The sequence below is a fragment of the Pagrus pagrus genome, assembly GCF_965226575.1.
Source record: "Pagrus pagrus genome assembly, chromosome: 13".
In the NCBI taxonomy this organism is placed as follows: domain Eukaryota; kingdom Metazoa; phylum Chordata; class Actinopteri; order Spariformes; family Sparidae; genus Pagrus; species Pagrus pagrus.
In genome coordinates this window covers 21183322-21200233 of record NC_140197.1, presented here as the reverse complement: position 1 = coordinate 21200233, position 16912 = coordinate 21183322, and the positions used below count along the sequence as shown (strand labels likewise).

The following is a 16912-nucleotide window of genomic DNA, read 5'->3' as shown; positions in this document are numbered from 1 at the left end:
GTTAACACAGATGCAGGTGGAATTTTTTATTCAGTTTGTTTCCCCTTTAAGGATTCAGCAGCTGTAACAGGCTCCATGTTTAGGCCGTTCCACTGACGAGTTGGCAAGTCCTTCTGAATTCGATGTGTTCGTGTGCGCCATGTGGGAGCAGCAGGGACGCCAAAAAGAAGTTGTTTTGTGTTTTATCGCTCAGAGGGTTTAAACGACATGTTGAAAGCTGTTTCCAGTCCCTCAGTGACAAGGAGGAGTAACAGAAACAATATAGTGACTATACACATTTTCTTACCATCAACCCAATATTTACTTTCGTCCGCCATGTTTCAGCGTCGTATGATGTGAACAGGTCAACTAGTGAGGGCATTCATGAGAAACTGATAATTCCAACAGCACATGAACACACAGCAAGCTCTTCACTGTGGTCTACCAAAGAAAATACCTTTTATGTTGACCTGTTGAAGAAAGCTGAACCTTTTCACAATTAAATCAGCCAATCTGCTTTTTTATTCCTCAGCAGCTGAACTACTAAAACAAAGGATATCCTGAACCTTTTCACCAGAGAGAGCACACACTGTCAACTGTCACCCGTTAGAGGGGGACTGTAGTTTTGCAGAAGAAATTAAAACTCCGAATTTTCATATTTACAATATTAATGAGGTTAGAATAAAAATGTTTTTCCATAACTGAATAAACAAGCTGTTCTCAGAGTAAAATAGGGCCCCCAGAACACTGTTTGAAGCTAGAACGGTGGCAGGGTCCGCCAAATATAAACAAAGTGAAACAGTATGAAACTGTTGTCCTTTACGGTCAGTTTGTTTATTCAGTTTTCCGGTCACGAAAAGAAGAGAGTTTGTTTATAGGCATATCAAATATCTTTCTCTTCTGATTAAACTTTCCTCCCCAAAACTACATACTGCACCTTTAATTTCCAAACATAAACACACATGTCCCACAAAAACACACGCCAAGTCCTTCCCGTGTCGCAAATTAAGCCCCGGCTGAGCGATTTCAGTCATTTGAGGAATCAGGCCAGGCTGCTCTTTAATTTCCGAGGCACACCACTTATGCATGGCCGATGAGCTTGATGAAAACAAGCAAGCAGGTTAACAGGGACATGGTAAATTACACCTGCACACCTGGCCTAGAGGGAAGGTGTGACTTTGAGATAATGCTCAGCCCCCTACCGCTCCGACGCTGCTGGAATTGAGGAGCCGTTGCGGATTATTTCCGGGGGAGACGTTGAAAAGTCACAGCAAATCCTCCCACAAACAAACACACGAGGTGGGAAAGGGCACGAGAGGAGTCCGGCATATAAATGATTACCCCCTAAAATATTGCCCAATGTCAACTATCTGTGCGTCTCTACAGCGAAGCCGCTATGCTCCCAATCTGGTTAAAGTATGGTTCGCCTTTCCTCGTCCCCTTACTGTACATAAAAGGACAAAGGACCGCATTAATTCTGAGGGACGTCTCTGCTGCAACATTAGAATGCAAAGAGAGTAACTGTTGCCCTAAATTTGGTGTCTGTGCGAGCGTGCGTTTGCGCATGCATATGTGTTGACGCACACACTCATGTCTCAGGCAGCGAGCAAGAGCGGGACAGATTATAGATGACACTAAAACCGCTCTAATCAGGGCAAGCTGGTCGCTGATCTCTTCATAGGGCGAGGGTGTCATTGATTGATGGCCGCACGACTTGCTGATGTACACAGGTTGAAGGGTGAAGAGGGAGAGAGTCGCTCATCAGCCGACGAGAAAAGCTGAGGATTGTGGGAACAACCTCCGGCTGTCTCTTAATAATGCAGCACGACGAGCCCCCCCATCTGAGACGCTGGGATCATATCACACATGTCCCTGCCGGTCGCCACGTGCTCGCGCCGTGCCTCAACCCCGGGACGGAGATCTGAGATTCTGTTTTTGCGCATGATATAACACAATTTGAATCTGGGTAACCAGAGGGCTGGGATTGCATGAGCACTGACCCGTCCACGGCAGAAATGCGAAGCGGCCCATGATGGCGGGGTGGATATAATTAGCTGTGATTGGTTTGATTGAGTCTCCCGTCCAGGCCTGGGTGTTGGCCCTTTGGGGATCATGATGGCTGTCCGGGCATTAATTATTGAATAATAGTTGGAAGAATGGCAATGGTTAATGACACAAAATGAATGCTATAATCCATTGAATTGACATAATTAGAAATGGCGAGATTTCCCCCGAGGAATATATTCTCATCATGACCTAAAGTGCAGGGGGATGCCTGAAAAATGGACAGAGGCGATTCCTTTCCTCATGAGCTCGTGAATGCGCCGTGAGAGAGCTGCGAGGCGGTGCTCGGCCAGATATCCGATCATGTGTTAGTAAAGATGGTTAAAAAGTAGCGACTCATCGCAGAGAAGCAGTCAGGACACGGCTCGGTCCGGGCTGTTTGAAATGAGCTGGCCAGAGAGAGCGGTCAGCCCTGCGTGTCTCATATTGAGTTTGGCAAAGAGAAGCGATATTATCTTCTCCTGGTTAGATTAAGTATTAGTAAATGTGATTGGCTAATGAAGGCGGTCAGGCCTCAGTGACCACCATGCTCTGCAGCCACTGCCGGCTTGGCTGCATATAGGCACAGAGTCTTGAGGGAGTTTGTTTCGGGTCAGTGGCGGCATAAGAGCTCAATACAGCATTGCAGAGTCAGGCTGGGGCCTTTCCTCTGTCTGCCTCACTGACTGGCTGCGCTGGCTAGAGGCACAACAGTAGTAGCATACTGATGCTGACGATGATGACAGTATAAATATTGATGATATAGATGGCAGCAGAAGCCGTAAACATGAAATTATAACCCTTAATGACCAAAGTGTGACGCTTAACAGTTTTTTTTTTTTCTCTCCTCGTTGTGTTTTTGTTTTGTTCACTGGTTGTGATTCAAGCCTGACACAGACAGGTTTGGCTTTCACGGCGCTCCGAGAGATCACGATGAGACGCCTGGAGAGGAGTGTGGGCGCACTGTCGCACAAGATGACACGTAATCAGACGTCCTTTTTTGGATCCTATTGGAGGTTGCCGTGTTTTAAGGGAGGGGTGGAGGTGGAGGTGGGGGCATTGCTGATGTCACGGTGAGATGGTGGCTCCAGAAGAGGAGGATGAGACATGCCAGCAGTGGTCCCTGGAGGCCGCTAACAGCCACAGAGGAGATAGTTAGTGAAGCTACGCGTCATTGCTGTGATAAATCACAGATTCAGCCGCGTGGTTAGGACGATTACTCTCAGTGCCATCACGTGAACCTGTACATGCCTTCACTGTTTGTTTTCCCACTCCCCAGACTCTCCGCGTTATGTGTAGAGTGTTGACTCAGTTGTACTAGTTTATTTATATATTTGCCCCTCTTGCACTTTTCTCTTGTGGTACCTTTGGATTGGGTGGTGCAGCGGTGAGGCGTTCAGGCTCATATTTCCCTGTGTGGACTATTGAAACAACAGCTGTTAATTGGCGTGTTAACGTTGTAATACCTGAAGCTTGAGTGAGCCCTAATTTGATTTTCTCTTAAAAAGTTGGAAAAATGCTTATTAAAAACATTCAGAGAAAATGTTCCTCTCAGATGTGTTCCTGTGGTGACTTACGCCTAGTAATACATCAAACTCACATGTGTCATTTACACTAGGGACACTGGGGACATGTCCCCACCACTTTTTGAAATGGACAGTTTTGTCCCCTAAAAGTCATACCTGAATAAAAATAAAGATATTATGCTTAATTAGTACTTTGGTAAAAGTGAAAGTCACCAATACGAATAGTACTTGAGTAAAATACTTGAAGTATTTGACATTAAATGTATTTTAATATTTTATTATATATATTTTAATTTAGGGTATCTTCTAGCAATACATGAATGTACTTAGTTATCTTGTACAAATAAGTACAAATAACAGGAAATCAAAGATATATATGTGCTTTATGTACTGTTATACTAAATATATTATATTACTGTGAGTTGACCCATTATCAGCAGATAATATCAGATTTGATATTCAGTGTTTTTCCGATCATCAGAATCCTGGTTTGGAAGCACTTTATAAAAACCATCATTAAGAAATGATACATTTACAGTTAATTAAACTTTCGTTAATAGTTATTCCAACGTTAACAAACACTGAACGCACTCATACATGTTTATAAACATCAGGTGCAACTTTGCAACAAACCATTGCAAAATAAATGGTTTATGAAGCATTTCATTCCTTGTTAACTGTGAAATAACTATGAACTAAAGTTTAACTAAAGGTGCAATAGCCTATGTAAGGAATTGTAGTTTAAAACATAAAAAAATAAAACTAATGTTTTTAACAGAATGTATGTGCAGTTATCACGCTAACTAACTGCTCGCCCTAAGCTGCTTTGTAAGTCAAGAGGTGATGATGGTCCGACAGTAAACAACTGTAACATCCCCCCAGTGGTCCGAACTCCCAGTCCGAGCAGAGTCTGCCAATTGGTAGCTGCATGGCTAAATGAGCTAACTAGCTAATGGCAGCTACTCTTAGCATTGTATTGCACCTTTAACTGTAAATTTAGCATTTTATTAGTGATAGTTATTATAAAGTGCCACTCAATCCGACAAATAACTAGTAACTAAAGCTATCAAATAAATGTAGTGAGTAAGTTCAATACAGTACGTGCCTCCATAATGCAGCGGAGTGGAAATATAAAGTAAATGTACTTAGTTACATTCCATCGCTGGCTGCAGATCACAATAATTTTGTCAGTCATCAGTGAGAAACGTTGCCTTGTGGAAGTTTTGTGAGGCAAACGCAGACTCGATCCAGGGACTTTTTCCACCACACTGCAGGGTTTTCTGAACTGACGCCCCGCTATGGGAGCTGCAGAGCAGGGCCGCGGACGCCCCGAGCCCCCGCCGACGTGACAGAGACACGCAAGACGGTGAGTGGTTACTATGGCAGGTTACTATGGCAACCTAAGGTCTCTGTGAGAGCTTCCATTTCGCACAGCGTGGGAGAGAGAGGGAGAGAGGGAGAGAGACTGAGGGGTGGAGAGAAGAACCCGCAGAGAGGAGAAGGGTGGAGAAATCAGCAGAGGAGGTGAGGTGTGGAAATAAACATGCCTTAGGTGAAGAGGAAGGGGAAAAGGGGAGAAGATGCGGAGGAGAGAGGTGGGGTGGACGGGAGTGTAAAGGAGGCAAAGTGATGGAGAGGTGTAAGTGATGGGGCGAGATTGAGGTGTGAGGGGAGCAGATCGAAGGGCAGCGGAGACGGTCACGTGGCCCGTTAGACCAGATCTGCACTGCATCCACGCGCACGCTGGAACATTTCAACGTCGGTTTGTAATCACTCGCTGCTGCACAGTGCGTCTCCACTATCTCCTCCTTTTCTTTTCTTTTCCCTCCGTCCTCACCTCTCTTGATGTAGTTGGCACGGCGCTCGGCTGCGAGAGACACTGTGTCAGTCTTGGTGACTGGTCTCCATGGAGACGTCCATCAGTCAGTCCGTGTCAGTGTTTCGTGGGCAAAGCCTTATCGTGTTTGTCAGTGTGAGTGTTTATCTGTCTGTGTATTAGTCAGTGTGTCACTCATAGGGAAGGCTGGGGCGAGGCCTGAATGGATGGAGGCCAGCGGAGTGTGTCTTATCACGCATGCACGCACCGTTTGTTTGTTTGTTTGGAGAACGACAGCCATTTATACATAAAACTGTAAAGTCTGGAGTACAGTCATGGAGCAGGAGATGTGCAGACAGATGGACACGGTATTAAAGCTTATTCAGCACTGCTCCACATGTTGCACCACACAATCCGAATGTTTGTTTCTCTTTTTCACCTCTGAAATCCTAATTAAACCCTGAGCCCTGTTACAGTGTGAAATCTGTTGGCTGTACGCTGCAGAGGGCTGCTGATGTGGCACTACTCCTTTTTCTTCTGCATATCTTTAAAGGTGCACTGTGTAGTTTTGGGGATGAAATGTTAATCAGAAGAGAAAGATCTTCATTGACTGATTTTTTATTTGCCTAAACAAGCTAAATAAACAAACTATCTTCGTTTTCATGACTGAATAAACAAACTGACCTTAAAGGACAACACAATTTAAACGGTTTTACTTTGTTTATGTGTGGCGGACCCTGCCACCTTTCGAGCTTCAAACAGTGTTCTGGGGACCTTATTTTCCTCTGAGAACAGCTTTTTTTATTCAGTTATGGAAAAATGAATATTTCTGAGTTTTCATTATTGCCTCATTAATATTGTACATTTTTAATATTCTGTGTTTGAATTTCTTCTCCAAAACTACACATTGCCACAATATGCTACAATGTACAACAGCTGACACTGTCACAACATTATGTTACTGATTCATTAAAATGCCATTATGTTTTTTTGGCCAAATTTTTGCAAAGCCTCTCTTTTTAACTAAAGATACCCCAGCGTGTAACTATTATGATGCCTAAAAATCTGTCAAATGTGCCTCAACATTTTTATTGGTTGCACTAGTGCACCTGAAATTTTTTTTTATTGTTATTTCTTGTTACTGTGATTTAAGAAAACAAAAAATTCCACCTTTAAAATGTATTATGGGGTGCACCAAAAATATGTGCTGGTGCACCTCAATGAGGAAGTCAGGCACACCAGTGTAACCAGTCCAAAAAAGTTTTCACTTGTCCCCATATTTCTATTTTCATTTTGTTTGTTTTGTTTTACCTCCAAAGACCTAGAAAACTGTTGGGGGCACCTGACTCTCCTGTATATTTTGTTGTTTTCCTACCCTGTTCTAGCAGTCAGCATCAAGTGCCACACATTATTTGATTCAGGAGAACCTTAAGTTTCAGTCGGGTTCATATAAAGTCCAAATTTTACATCTGAGAGTGGATGAATTTACCAGAATTTTAAAACACATCAGTCAAAATGTGGTTTGTTTTTTTCCCTTTGAACTGAGAAACAGACTCGGGAAGTTTATTTTTCATATCTAAAAAGATGTGGATGTTTTCAACTCAAAGTATTGTCTACATCTGACCCTTCCTAAACAAGTTCGTCACTTATTAGAATATTATCATATTACATGTAGAGGCATCTAAAAACCATCCAGAGAGAAAAGAGAAAGGTTATTAAATCATAACAGAGGACACTGAAGCCAGAGAAATATATTATCTGTTAAACACAAACAACAAAAGTAGCGTGGCTACAATCATTTCCCATTGGCCCAGAGGAAGAAACTGCGTGGGCTCCCTTCACCAATCAATGTGGTGTCATCACGGTCACTACTGAGCCCCTGAATGCCCTAACAAGACATGCCTTTTTCTGGTTGTTGCAGTCATCACATTTATTCGCGTTTAGTCTCATTTCTTTGTCTAGAATATGAAGCATGAAAAGAGGCCACGACTCTGTCTGCACGATCCCACATGATAACCTTGACTTTGACCTTGAGCAGTAAAGCAACACGTGTAATGACATTACTTATTGTCATTACAAACAAGTGTGTTTGCGCTCGGGAGGTGCTCAGGTGGAGCAGTCGGGCTGAGTGTGTGTGTGAGTGCAGAAGTGAGTGAGGCTTGACTTAATGTTAACTTTAAAAAACTGTTAACTCCAAAGTGCTGCTGCTGCACAGCATCAGTGAGTGAAGTGACTTCCCTGCTCCAATTAGAGAATCAGTGAGCCGTGTCCTGGTATGTGCCTCTGCGCCACCTAAATTGTGCAAACTATAAAGCCCCTCAGATGGAGAAATGCATTACACTTTTCCATTTGCACTACTAAAGGATCAAATATTTACTGTAAATGCTCCCCCAGAGAGTTTACGAGATGTAACCGTAGTACGAGATGGTGCTAAATATTAAATCTGGCAGAGCACAATGTGTTTTAGTCAAATATTTGTATTTTTAAGGTTTGTGTGGGAGTAGTTGTAATTGCTGTAATTGCCAAGCCCAATTTCTTTGTGCTGCTGTGAAACATTAGCCATGAAACTAATGACACTGATTTCAACACTATATAGTAATCATCATTAATAAATGGTAAATTTATAGTTAATTAAACTTGACTTTATAGTTATTTCACTGTTAACAAATAATTAAAATCCTTTATAAACCATTTATTAAGCAATTGTTTGTTGCAACTGATGTTTATAAATATCTTTTTTAAAGGAGACATATTATGCTCATTTTTTTAGGTTCATAGTTGTATTTTGGGTTACTGCTAGAACAGGTTTACATGCTTTAATGCTGAAAAAACACATTGGTTTTCTCATTCTGTTTAGTGCTGTCTGAAACGCTTTGTTTTAGCTCCTGTGCCTTTAAGGCCCCTCCTCCTGAATACTCAGTCTCCCCTGATTGGTCAGCTCACACGCGCCTGAGTCAGCACCCCTAACAACATCAGAGAAACTGCGCTAAATCAATTCTTACATGCCAAACTTAGCCGCTATAGCCATAAATTACGCAAGCGTGTGATCTGGTAACGTAGTGTGATGTCACAAAGTCACAGAATTATAGGCGGGACAACTGTCGAGGCGTTTGAGGAGCAGTGTTTTCTGTGGGAGAGAGGAGCGTCTGTTGAAGTGCTTTTTTACTTTTCAAGAAACTAAAACACTGGGGGTAAAAAAAAAAAAGGCATATTAGGTCTCCTTTAACTTAAGTTTAATTAACTATAAATTTACCATTTATTAATTATGGCTATTATAAAGTATTGCCATCTTTGTTTTAATGTTTATAAAAGCCGACAACTTGATTTATATGCGTTAACTTCTATCAAACATTAAGCTTTTACTTGATGACGTGAGATCAGTGAGAGCTGCAAATCATGCTGCATTCACAAGCAATGCTATTTTGTTGGAAAATCCAACCCCGAGGAGGCAAATATATATATAGTTAAAAGTATCATTTGAACTTGACAGCCAACTGTTTGTTTCTGCTTTTGTACTTCAGTATTATCATGAGTGATTGTAGAACAATCACTTTAATGCATCAATAATCCAAGTGAGTGTCAGCGAAAGAAAAACAAACAAAAACAGTTTTTCTCTCTCAACAAATGCACCCTGTTATATTGCCAGAAGAGCAAACAGACATGTGAAAGAAATCAATGGATTGTTTCAGAAAATGACTCTTATGTTAATTCAAGCGATGATACATTTGTGTTTTGGAGCAAATTGTATTTTTTTCCTCACCTTTATTAGTAATCTGAGCACATTTTTAAAGCAACCTCTGCTCATATGAGCCTGCTCATACACAGGCATGAGCATAAAGTCCTGTAGCTTGTACTCTCAGATATATTACAGCAACTTTTTTTTTATCATAAGATACACACAGTGAATGCAGCACAGGCTGACCCCATCAGAGCAATGTCACAGAGCACACATCGCATGGAGTCAGAGTTGACACGCCACAGTTTGACCTCCCGAAAGCAATCGCGCACACACACACACACACACACACACCCTCTCATGCTTTCTCCTGAGCGAAAAAAAAAGGAAAGCGAGGGCAGCGTGAAATGCTGAACCAAGTCCTCCTCTCCAAAACAGCTGGGAGCAACAAACGCTCAGCTCAGAAACACTGGGAAAGGGTTTTAGATCAACCCAGAAATTGTGCAGTTTACACTTGCTCTGTAAATGGCTGAGAGACATTTTGATTAGCTGCTGGCTTTGGCTTCCCCCTCCGCACGCAGGAACTGAGTGTATCAACACACTTAACAACCTTAAATACGGATTAATTGTTCACAAAATCAGCGTCCCGACCAGGCAGTGCCACAGAACGGACAGTAATAACTGGATTTTATTTGAAGTTGAGAGCTGGCGTAGTGAATGTGAAGATGTTAACATTAAAAAGACTTTTATCCCAGCATGTAATGACAAGTACTGTGAAGCCCCCAGTAAGGGATTTGAACATGTGGGGTAGGTAATGTGATGTCTGTTAATGGGAGTGCTTTAGCAGGGTGATGAACACAGTGACTTTTAATCTGCAGCTCTTGGCCCCCTCTGAAGGAGAGGAGGTCCCCGCTCCTGTAGGAGCAGTTGTGAATAGATCAGAGCTTCTCTCTGCATCCTGCATCCTAATGAGAGCAACGGCGCGTCTTTGGACATTTTGAGTGGGAGGGCGAGGTAGGAGACGGATACAGTGCAGAGGGGGCTGCAGTATATCCTATTTGACAAGGATGAGTGGTGATTAAAATGTGGAACGCCGAATGCTCCGGTTTAAGGAACCTCATCAGGCTGTTTGTGCCGGTTTCTAAAAATAAGCACTCATTGTAATATTGCTCCAATAACCGAGCGAAACCGCTTTTTGTTGCGGGAAAACAAGCGCTAAAATGTGAGGGTGTAACTGCACGTCCTGTCATGAGATCACATTAAGGAGCTTAATAAGTACGCAGGGAGGAAATGAGGAGGAGTTTCTGTCTAATTAATAGTTTATCAGACAATCAGAAGCTCAATTGACCTTCTGTACAGTCGGTTGCGGAGTACAGAATGACAGATTAGCTCAAGTGCTAACAAGGCATCAAAAGTGCATTCACTGCATTATGGATATGTATTACAAAAAGATTAAACCATATACCTTGAACAAGAAATCAGTCTTATCATGAAGCTTGTGGTAATCTTATATTAAGGAAATACTGCTGAGCATTATGACCCTCTTGAAATATATTATAATGCATTTTAAAGGATAAGTTCACTAAAAAATGTTCATGATTGACATACTCACGATCATACCGAAGGAAAAGTCAGGTGAAGTTTTGTGGTCCTCAAAACATTTCTGCCGTCACAGCATTCTCCTAAACAACTGAAGTAGATGGGGACTTGTTTTTAATTGTAAAAAACAATTGAAAAACAAACATAAAATGCTTCCATACAGCTTGTGCGACATAATCTAAGTCTCCAGAAGCCCAGAGATCCCAAATTAATTTGAATAGACAAACCTTGACATGCTGTCAAGCTCATACACCCACTTCAGACAGGCTGCACGCTAATGCTTTTAGCTTAGTGGCTACAGTGAAGATTTTAACTTTAAAAGGTGTAAAAAAAAAATAAAAAAAATCATGTTTTCAAATCAATTTGGGGTAGATTTGAATTACACCTGATGAACAGTATGGAGGTTATTTTTATTTATTTAATATTTTTATATGAAAAATGTTTCAATGTCCATAAAACAACGGTGTTCATTCTGAACAACTGAACTAGATGGGGACTTGTTTAAATTATGAAGAAAAGGGGAGAAAAGAAACCCCAAGACTCTGCACCAGCTGTTCAGTTAGTCAAGTCTCTGGAAGCCCCAAGACCCTGAGTTGCTTTAAAAATACTTGATTTAGTGTCGCTGTAGCTGCTCAGCTAAAAGTGTTAGCAGTCCCGTCTGAACTGGGTGCAGGAGTTTGACTGCAAGCCAAGGTGTAAATCACATCTTTTCAAGATCCTGGGGCTCCCGAAGGCTTGGATCACACCGGACAAGCTGTATGGAGCCATTTTATGTTTCCTTTTGGTTGTTTTTTTTTATGTTTTAAAACAAATCCCCATCTACTTTAGTGGACTACGAACACACTTTCCTTCTGAGGTGAACTCTTCTTTCACACATGTATTTGGAAGAATTTCAAAGTAAATGGGACTTTGAGAGAATCTTGTTTCCATAACTTGACACATTTCCATCCAAAACTGAATGTTCACATAGTTATATGATCAGAGGTGGATGGTAAAAAAAGACGAGACTACTGGGAGGAAAGTGTCGACGTAGTGGCGTGCCATCAAATCACTATACCTTTGCCAAGACTGTCAACTATTTGTATAAAATGTTGCATCCGCCTGTCGAGCCAGATATGTATCAAAATACACACAGTGATAGAATATTGTGTGATATAGCCAATGTTTTTTTAATTAAGTCAATTTGTTCATGAGGAATAGACTGAAATGTTACGAAATGTCCTTAAAACACATTTCCTGGACCTGCATCAAAAACCAATTACTTGTTCCTTGGCCATTTGCTCTATCTTCTAATTTGAATCGTTTCAAATTCATCCTCCAAATTAACAAAAAAAAAAAAAAAAAACCTCTTTTCTTTTTCGTTCACAGGTTCTGGTTTTAAAATAACAGTTTTGCCTATTTTTGGCTTTTATTCTTAACAATGTTTTGTTCAGAGCCTGAAAATGAAAATACTTCAAATAAAAAAACTGTTGTTCTGATGACAGTCCTGATCCATTTTCAAAGCAGTTTATTGTCAAAAATTCATTAATCTAAGTGATACTGAACCAAAATTGAAGAGGCTCAATCATTTCTCTCGCCTCTTGTGTGTTATTTTTTTCAGACCTGTATTTTGCCTGCTGCTTGCAGTATTTTGATTGTGACTTTAAAGTCCTTTGACATAGATTCCCTATTCTTCATAATCTGTGCACATGACTCTGTAACTAATTGTAAAACGTAGCTCAGGATCAGAGATTGGCAGTAATTTAATTACTTTAGAGTATTCTGTAATTTATATTTGGCCTGGCAAACACAATAAGATGTCATTTGTAACAAAATACTTTTAGAGCTCGTATTAGTGCATTGAAATACTTAAAATACATTATTTTATGTAATTTCATTCTCAAATGAGACACATTTTTATCCTCAAGTTTAAACTGTAGGTTCACTTCAGATCAGCCTGTCTCTTGATCTGTTTTGTACTGTATCATACTCACTTTAATGGTACTGTTTTGTGTCTTTTTTGATTTACACTGAACTGCATTGCCCACAATTACAGTGGGGGCCGTAAAGGAATGTTTTTTTACCGAGATATGCTGTTGTTTGCTTGTAAAGTTGGTGATTTAAATGACTGGTCTTATTGTCTTCTGAAGGAAGTAGTGCATCACCATGGCCTAAATGTTCAGCTCATTTCATTTGGCTGATCACTCAGTCAGTCAGTCAGTGGTCACTTGGACTGAGAGAAAACACAGCATGCACCCCTGAGTCAACGGCCTCCCACCTCAAAAGTATCCTGATGGGTGATTTTAAATCTGTGAAATTAACAGAGCACATCTAGTAAAGTTTATTTAGTTTGAATCTTTACAAAATTAGCTCAGCTCGTCTTCTCAAATTCAATCAACTTAAGGGCCTGTGTCCACATAGCGTTTGTTTCTGAGAGCCAGTGTCTTTTTTTCAATTGTGTTTCAATTGTGCGACCGCTCAGGGCGCTTCGTTTGAACATCTCTCAACTTTTCAGAAAGGCTCTGGTGACGCAGTGTCGATCGCACAGCGGCGGTTCTCAGAGCACAAACGCTTCGTCCCAGAGCACCTGAGCGCACAGCCAGCACTTTTCTGCCCGAAAGGCACTAACTTTGTCAAATTAAGACAAATAGATTTTTGTTCCATGGAAGATGTCCCCATCAAGTAAAACCTCTTGACCCTCTCAGTGTATATTTAATCTTTTTGAGTTCAAAAACATTATATTTTTATACATTTGATGAGCCAGTGTCTGTAATTTATAGGTACTTTTTGATGCATTTGTGCCCATCTCTGCTGATGCAGGTGAAGGTAGTGCCATGCTGCAGATGCTCGTCTCCCCTTCGGCGTGCTTAAGGTGTTTCTATTGTAGGTTTGTTTCATCAGTCATAATAAGGAATGTTGCTCGAAACCATATTCACCACGTCCTCCCCCACTCCCATTCTCCAGCTCGTCCCATTACAGCCGCTTAATGGCCTCAGCCATCGAACGCAGATTGAGTTAATAGGTAGGCCGACTCAAATCTGTTCCTGCATAAACCTACTTGTGGGGGAAATCACTGCGTGTCATATCATGGAGGCAAAAAATCAATATCAAGTACAATAGTTGTGTTTTCACCTGAATCTGGCTGCGTGCTGGCATAACACACCCCTGTCCCTAAATCCCTGTCGAGGGGGGGAGTTATCGACGGGCATCATTGATTCACCTGTTCTAACATCTGACGTCTGTGAATGTTTCAATAACCTGGGGGGGCTCCTTCCCCTGAGAGCCAGACATGAATCAGGTAAAACTGCAGCAACACAAAGGACGTTAGTACGCTATTAGTCACACTGCTTACAGTGTGTTTGTGTGTGTGTGTGTGTGTGTGTGGGCAAGTGACGTCAGGGCTTCATTCACCAGCAAGGCCAGTGCTCGTCCGGCTTTCTTTCAGTGCCAGGGGGTGGGAGGGCAAACACAGCGGAGGAGGCCGGCAGAAGAGACAGAGGGAAGGAAGTGGGTGGCTTCCTCCCTCCTACCCGGAGACAATACGACACAGCGGCGTCCCCCCCCCACCCCTCTTCCCATCGCTCCCTGTTTAATACCAATTCACAAGCACCTTCTGTCATCGCCCTGTATTCCCCTACCCCCAGCCTCCCTCCACGATCATTAAAAAGAGAAAACCCCCCTGCGTGACTGGGCTACTTCTACAGGAAAAAAAAGCTCTTTTTTTTTGTTTTCCATTAAATCAGGGCTTCTGTGTCCTGATGCAGAATTCCCCTTTTCATTTTTAAAAGCCCCCCCTGGTCTTTTCATCCCAAAGTCAATTTTGCCCGGCAGTTAGTCACATGCTTTAAATGTTTATAAGTGCCTGTGAAGAGTGTAAGCCTAAGTGTGATAGACTACCCTGGGACCAGGACGGGGCTGAGTGTGAAGGAAAAATGAGGCTAGATGAGCAGACTGGGCTAAAAATTAATGCCGGTTGATAGCAGACGGTGGACGGTCTGGATGGGATTATAATGGGCTGATTATTGTGAAACTGTGTCCGTGGCGGGATTAGTATCTGACATGACTAGAGGAGGGCGCTCAAACAAATGAAATGTGTTTATTATTTTAAATTCTTACTGCAGTTTTTTTTAGCTTAGGTGGCACAGTTTATATTTAGTCTGGCCTCTGTGTACTGTATGTTATTCTGCATGAGCTGCTTTGTTTCCCTGCTCGGGACAAACAAGATATTGCAGGCTGAGTGAGGAGCGCCTGCCAAGTGAAAATTTAGAGGTTGTTTTATGTTAACTAGCAGGCGCTGAGGGTATCATATTAGCGCTGATTTATCATATCCTAAATTTGTCTGCTTCTTATGAGCCGCGCGGCATGGAGATCACACTTGTGATAGAGCAGCTCCGCCTCGACCCGGGGAGGCCCGGAGAAATTAACGTCTGGGAAAGTGAAAGACCTCACTGGCAGCCTCATACTCGATTGTATTGTGGTACGTCAGAGTCCCTCCTCGTAAGAAGCAGTGAGATGAGACTGATTTGGTTTGGCGCTTTGTGTTCGAATACAGTTCACTGGAGGGGCCAGCGCCTCTTTGGGATATCTGAATCACTTTAAGAAACGATGATTGAGCTGATCTGGTGTTCAGAGGACGGTTGTGTCTGCCGGTCAAATCACTTTCAACTGATGAGAAGTCTGACATCCGACCAGCCACCGTTCCCTGGTGGCCATTTGGATGTTGCAACTCTTGACCAATCACAACTATATGTTTTTAGCAAGACTAAAGTGAGAACTAAAGACGTGAGCTTTGTGTACCTTCAGTGCTAATTTACAAATGTTACAACTAGCAACCAAAAATCTGTATTTTGTATCAACACTATGGCTGGGTGACCTGAAGATAATACTGTGATACATGTTACACATCTCTCTATATATTTTTTTAATCTAAATACCTATTACCAATATTGACATAAGAACAATATTGTCAGGATGATTATGCATATTTCCACAAAACATCACCACAATGAGATTTACAATAAATAATCATCAGTAATGTGGATATAAAATACGAAAAGGCAGCTACTAGAACAAATAGAACATTCAACATTCATCCTTTTACCGTAATGCAGCCGGGAAAGACAACACTTATGCCCAAATGATATACATCATTATATTAAATATCATGATAACAATATAATATTGGCATATTTCCCAGCTCTAACTAAAAGGGTCACTTGTAATGATGATCCGGTCTGGACTCTGCAGTCCCCCGCTGCTCTACGGAGCTTTACAGTGACTCCGTATAACTTTTGACAAATTCTTCCTTTTACAAATGAAAAGTTGAATTCACAAGCAATGAAACGTACTATTGCTCAGTTTACCTCCCTCAGGGGGTTTGCTGTTACTGCTGTTACAATTGCAACACGCTAAACAGTTGCTTTGCTTTTAGCATTACGCCATAATCGTAGTTTGTAACCATGAACGCCGCTGTTGAGCGAACGTAACATAATCTCCCTTAAGACCTCTTTCAGTTGGTTGTATGGGGTCTCTGATCGCCAGTTTTGCTGTTTTTGTTAACTTTCAGGGGAGTTGCAGCGTCATGTACATTTGCTTACCTATGATATTGAACTCTACTGTATTGGGGTTATTAAAATATATTTATTTCAGGTTTATATCGAGTTTCATGTCTGGCAGGATGTAATATTTGCTGATATGAAGATAAAGCGTGTGTTTGACAAAACCCTTCTTTTTTCATTCCTTACAAGGTCATTCTGACTGATAAGTATAATAATAATAATAATCCTGTAGTACCCTTATACCATGACCGTGAAACCGTGATATATACTCAGATGGTTATCGTACTGTGAAACTCTCATACCGTTGCGACCCTTCTCTCACCGCTCTCTGAGCTTTGTTTTTGCCCACGGCAGGCAGCTGTTTCCAGTACAGACAATCTAAAAACCCACTGTACATTAGCGGCTCAGCACCACATAGCAGACGGATGTGAAAATAGAAAATACTGGGGGCACTTATCAGCTATAAGCTCATGTGTTTTTCTCAGGAAATGGTAGAGACCAAAACAGATCTAAAAGTGGAGTAAGACTAACATTTGCCATTTGCGGGAAACAGGTTAGTCATCGACTTAAAATAAAATAATGTAAAAATAAGTCTAATGTCTTGTTCACCCAAATGGGGAAAAAGTATTTTGTTGTGCGTTTAAAGCAACAATATGTAACTTTCAAGAGAAAGAAAGTCTGTTGAGTCTCATCCAGAGGTCGTCTGTGGTTTGGGAGCTTCGCCTACCCAAAGCCT

At 41.6% G+C, this 16912-nt stretch overlaps 1 protein-coding gene across 5 annotated transcripts in view; it reads left to right on the top strand.

The window, feature by feature from the left end:
• Positions 1 to 16912, top strand: part of lrrc4ba (leucine rich repeat containing 4Ba) — a 39525-nt gene that overhangs the window by 3658 nt on the left and 18955 nt on the right. Inside the window, exon 1 of one of the 5 annotated variants that reach the window (XM_084372613.1) lies at positions 5030 to 5072. The exons of 3 other annotated variants lie outside the window; for them this stretch is intronic. The gene's annotated coding sequence lies outside the window, so the exon portion shown is untranslated. Of the gene's footprint in view, positions 1 to 5029; positions 5073 to 5279; positions 5311 to 16912 lie in introns of those variants that run through there. One more of the 5 variants, XM_084372614.1, reaches the window with a different exon arrangement.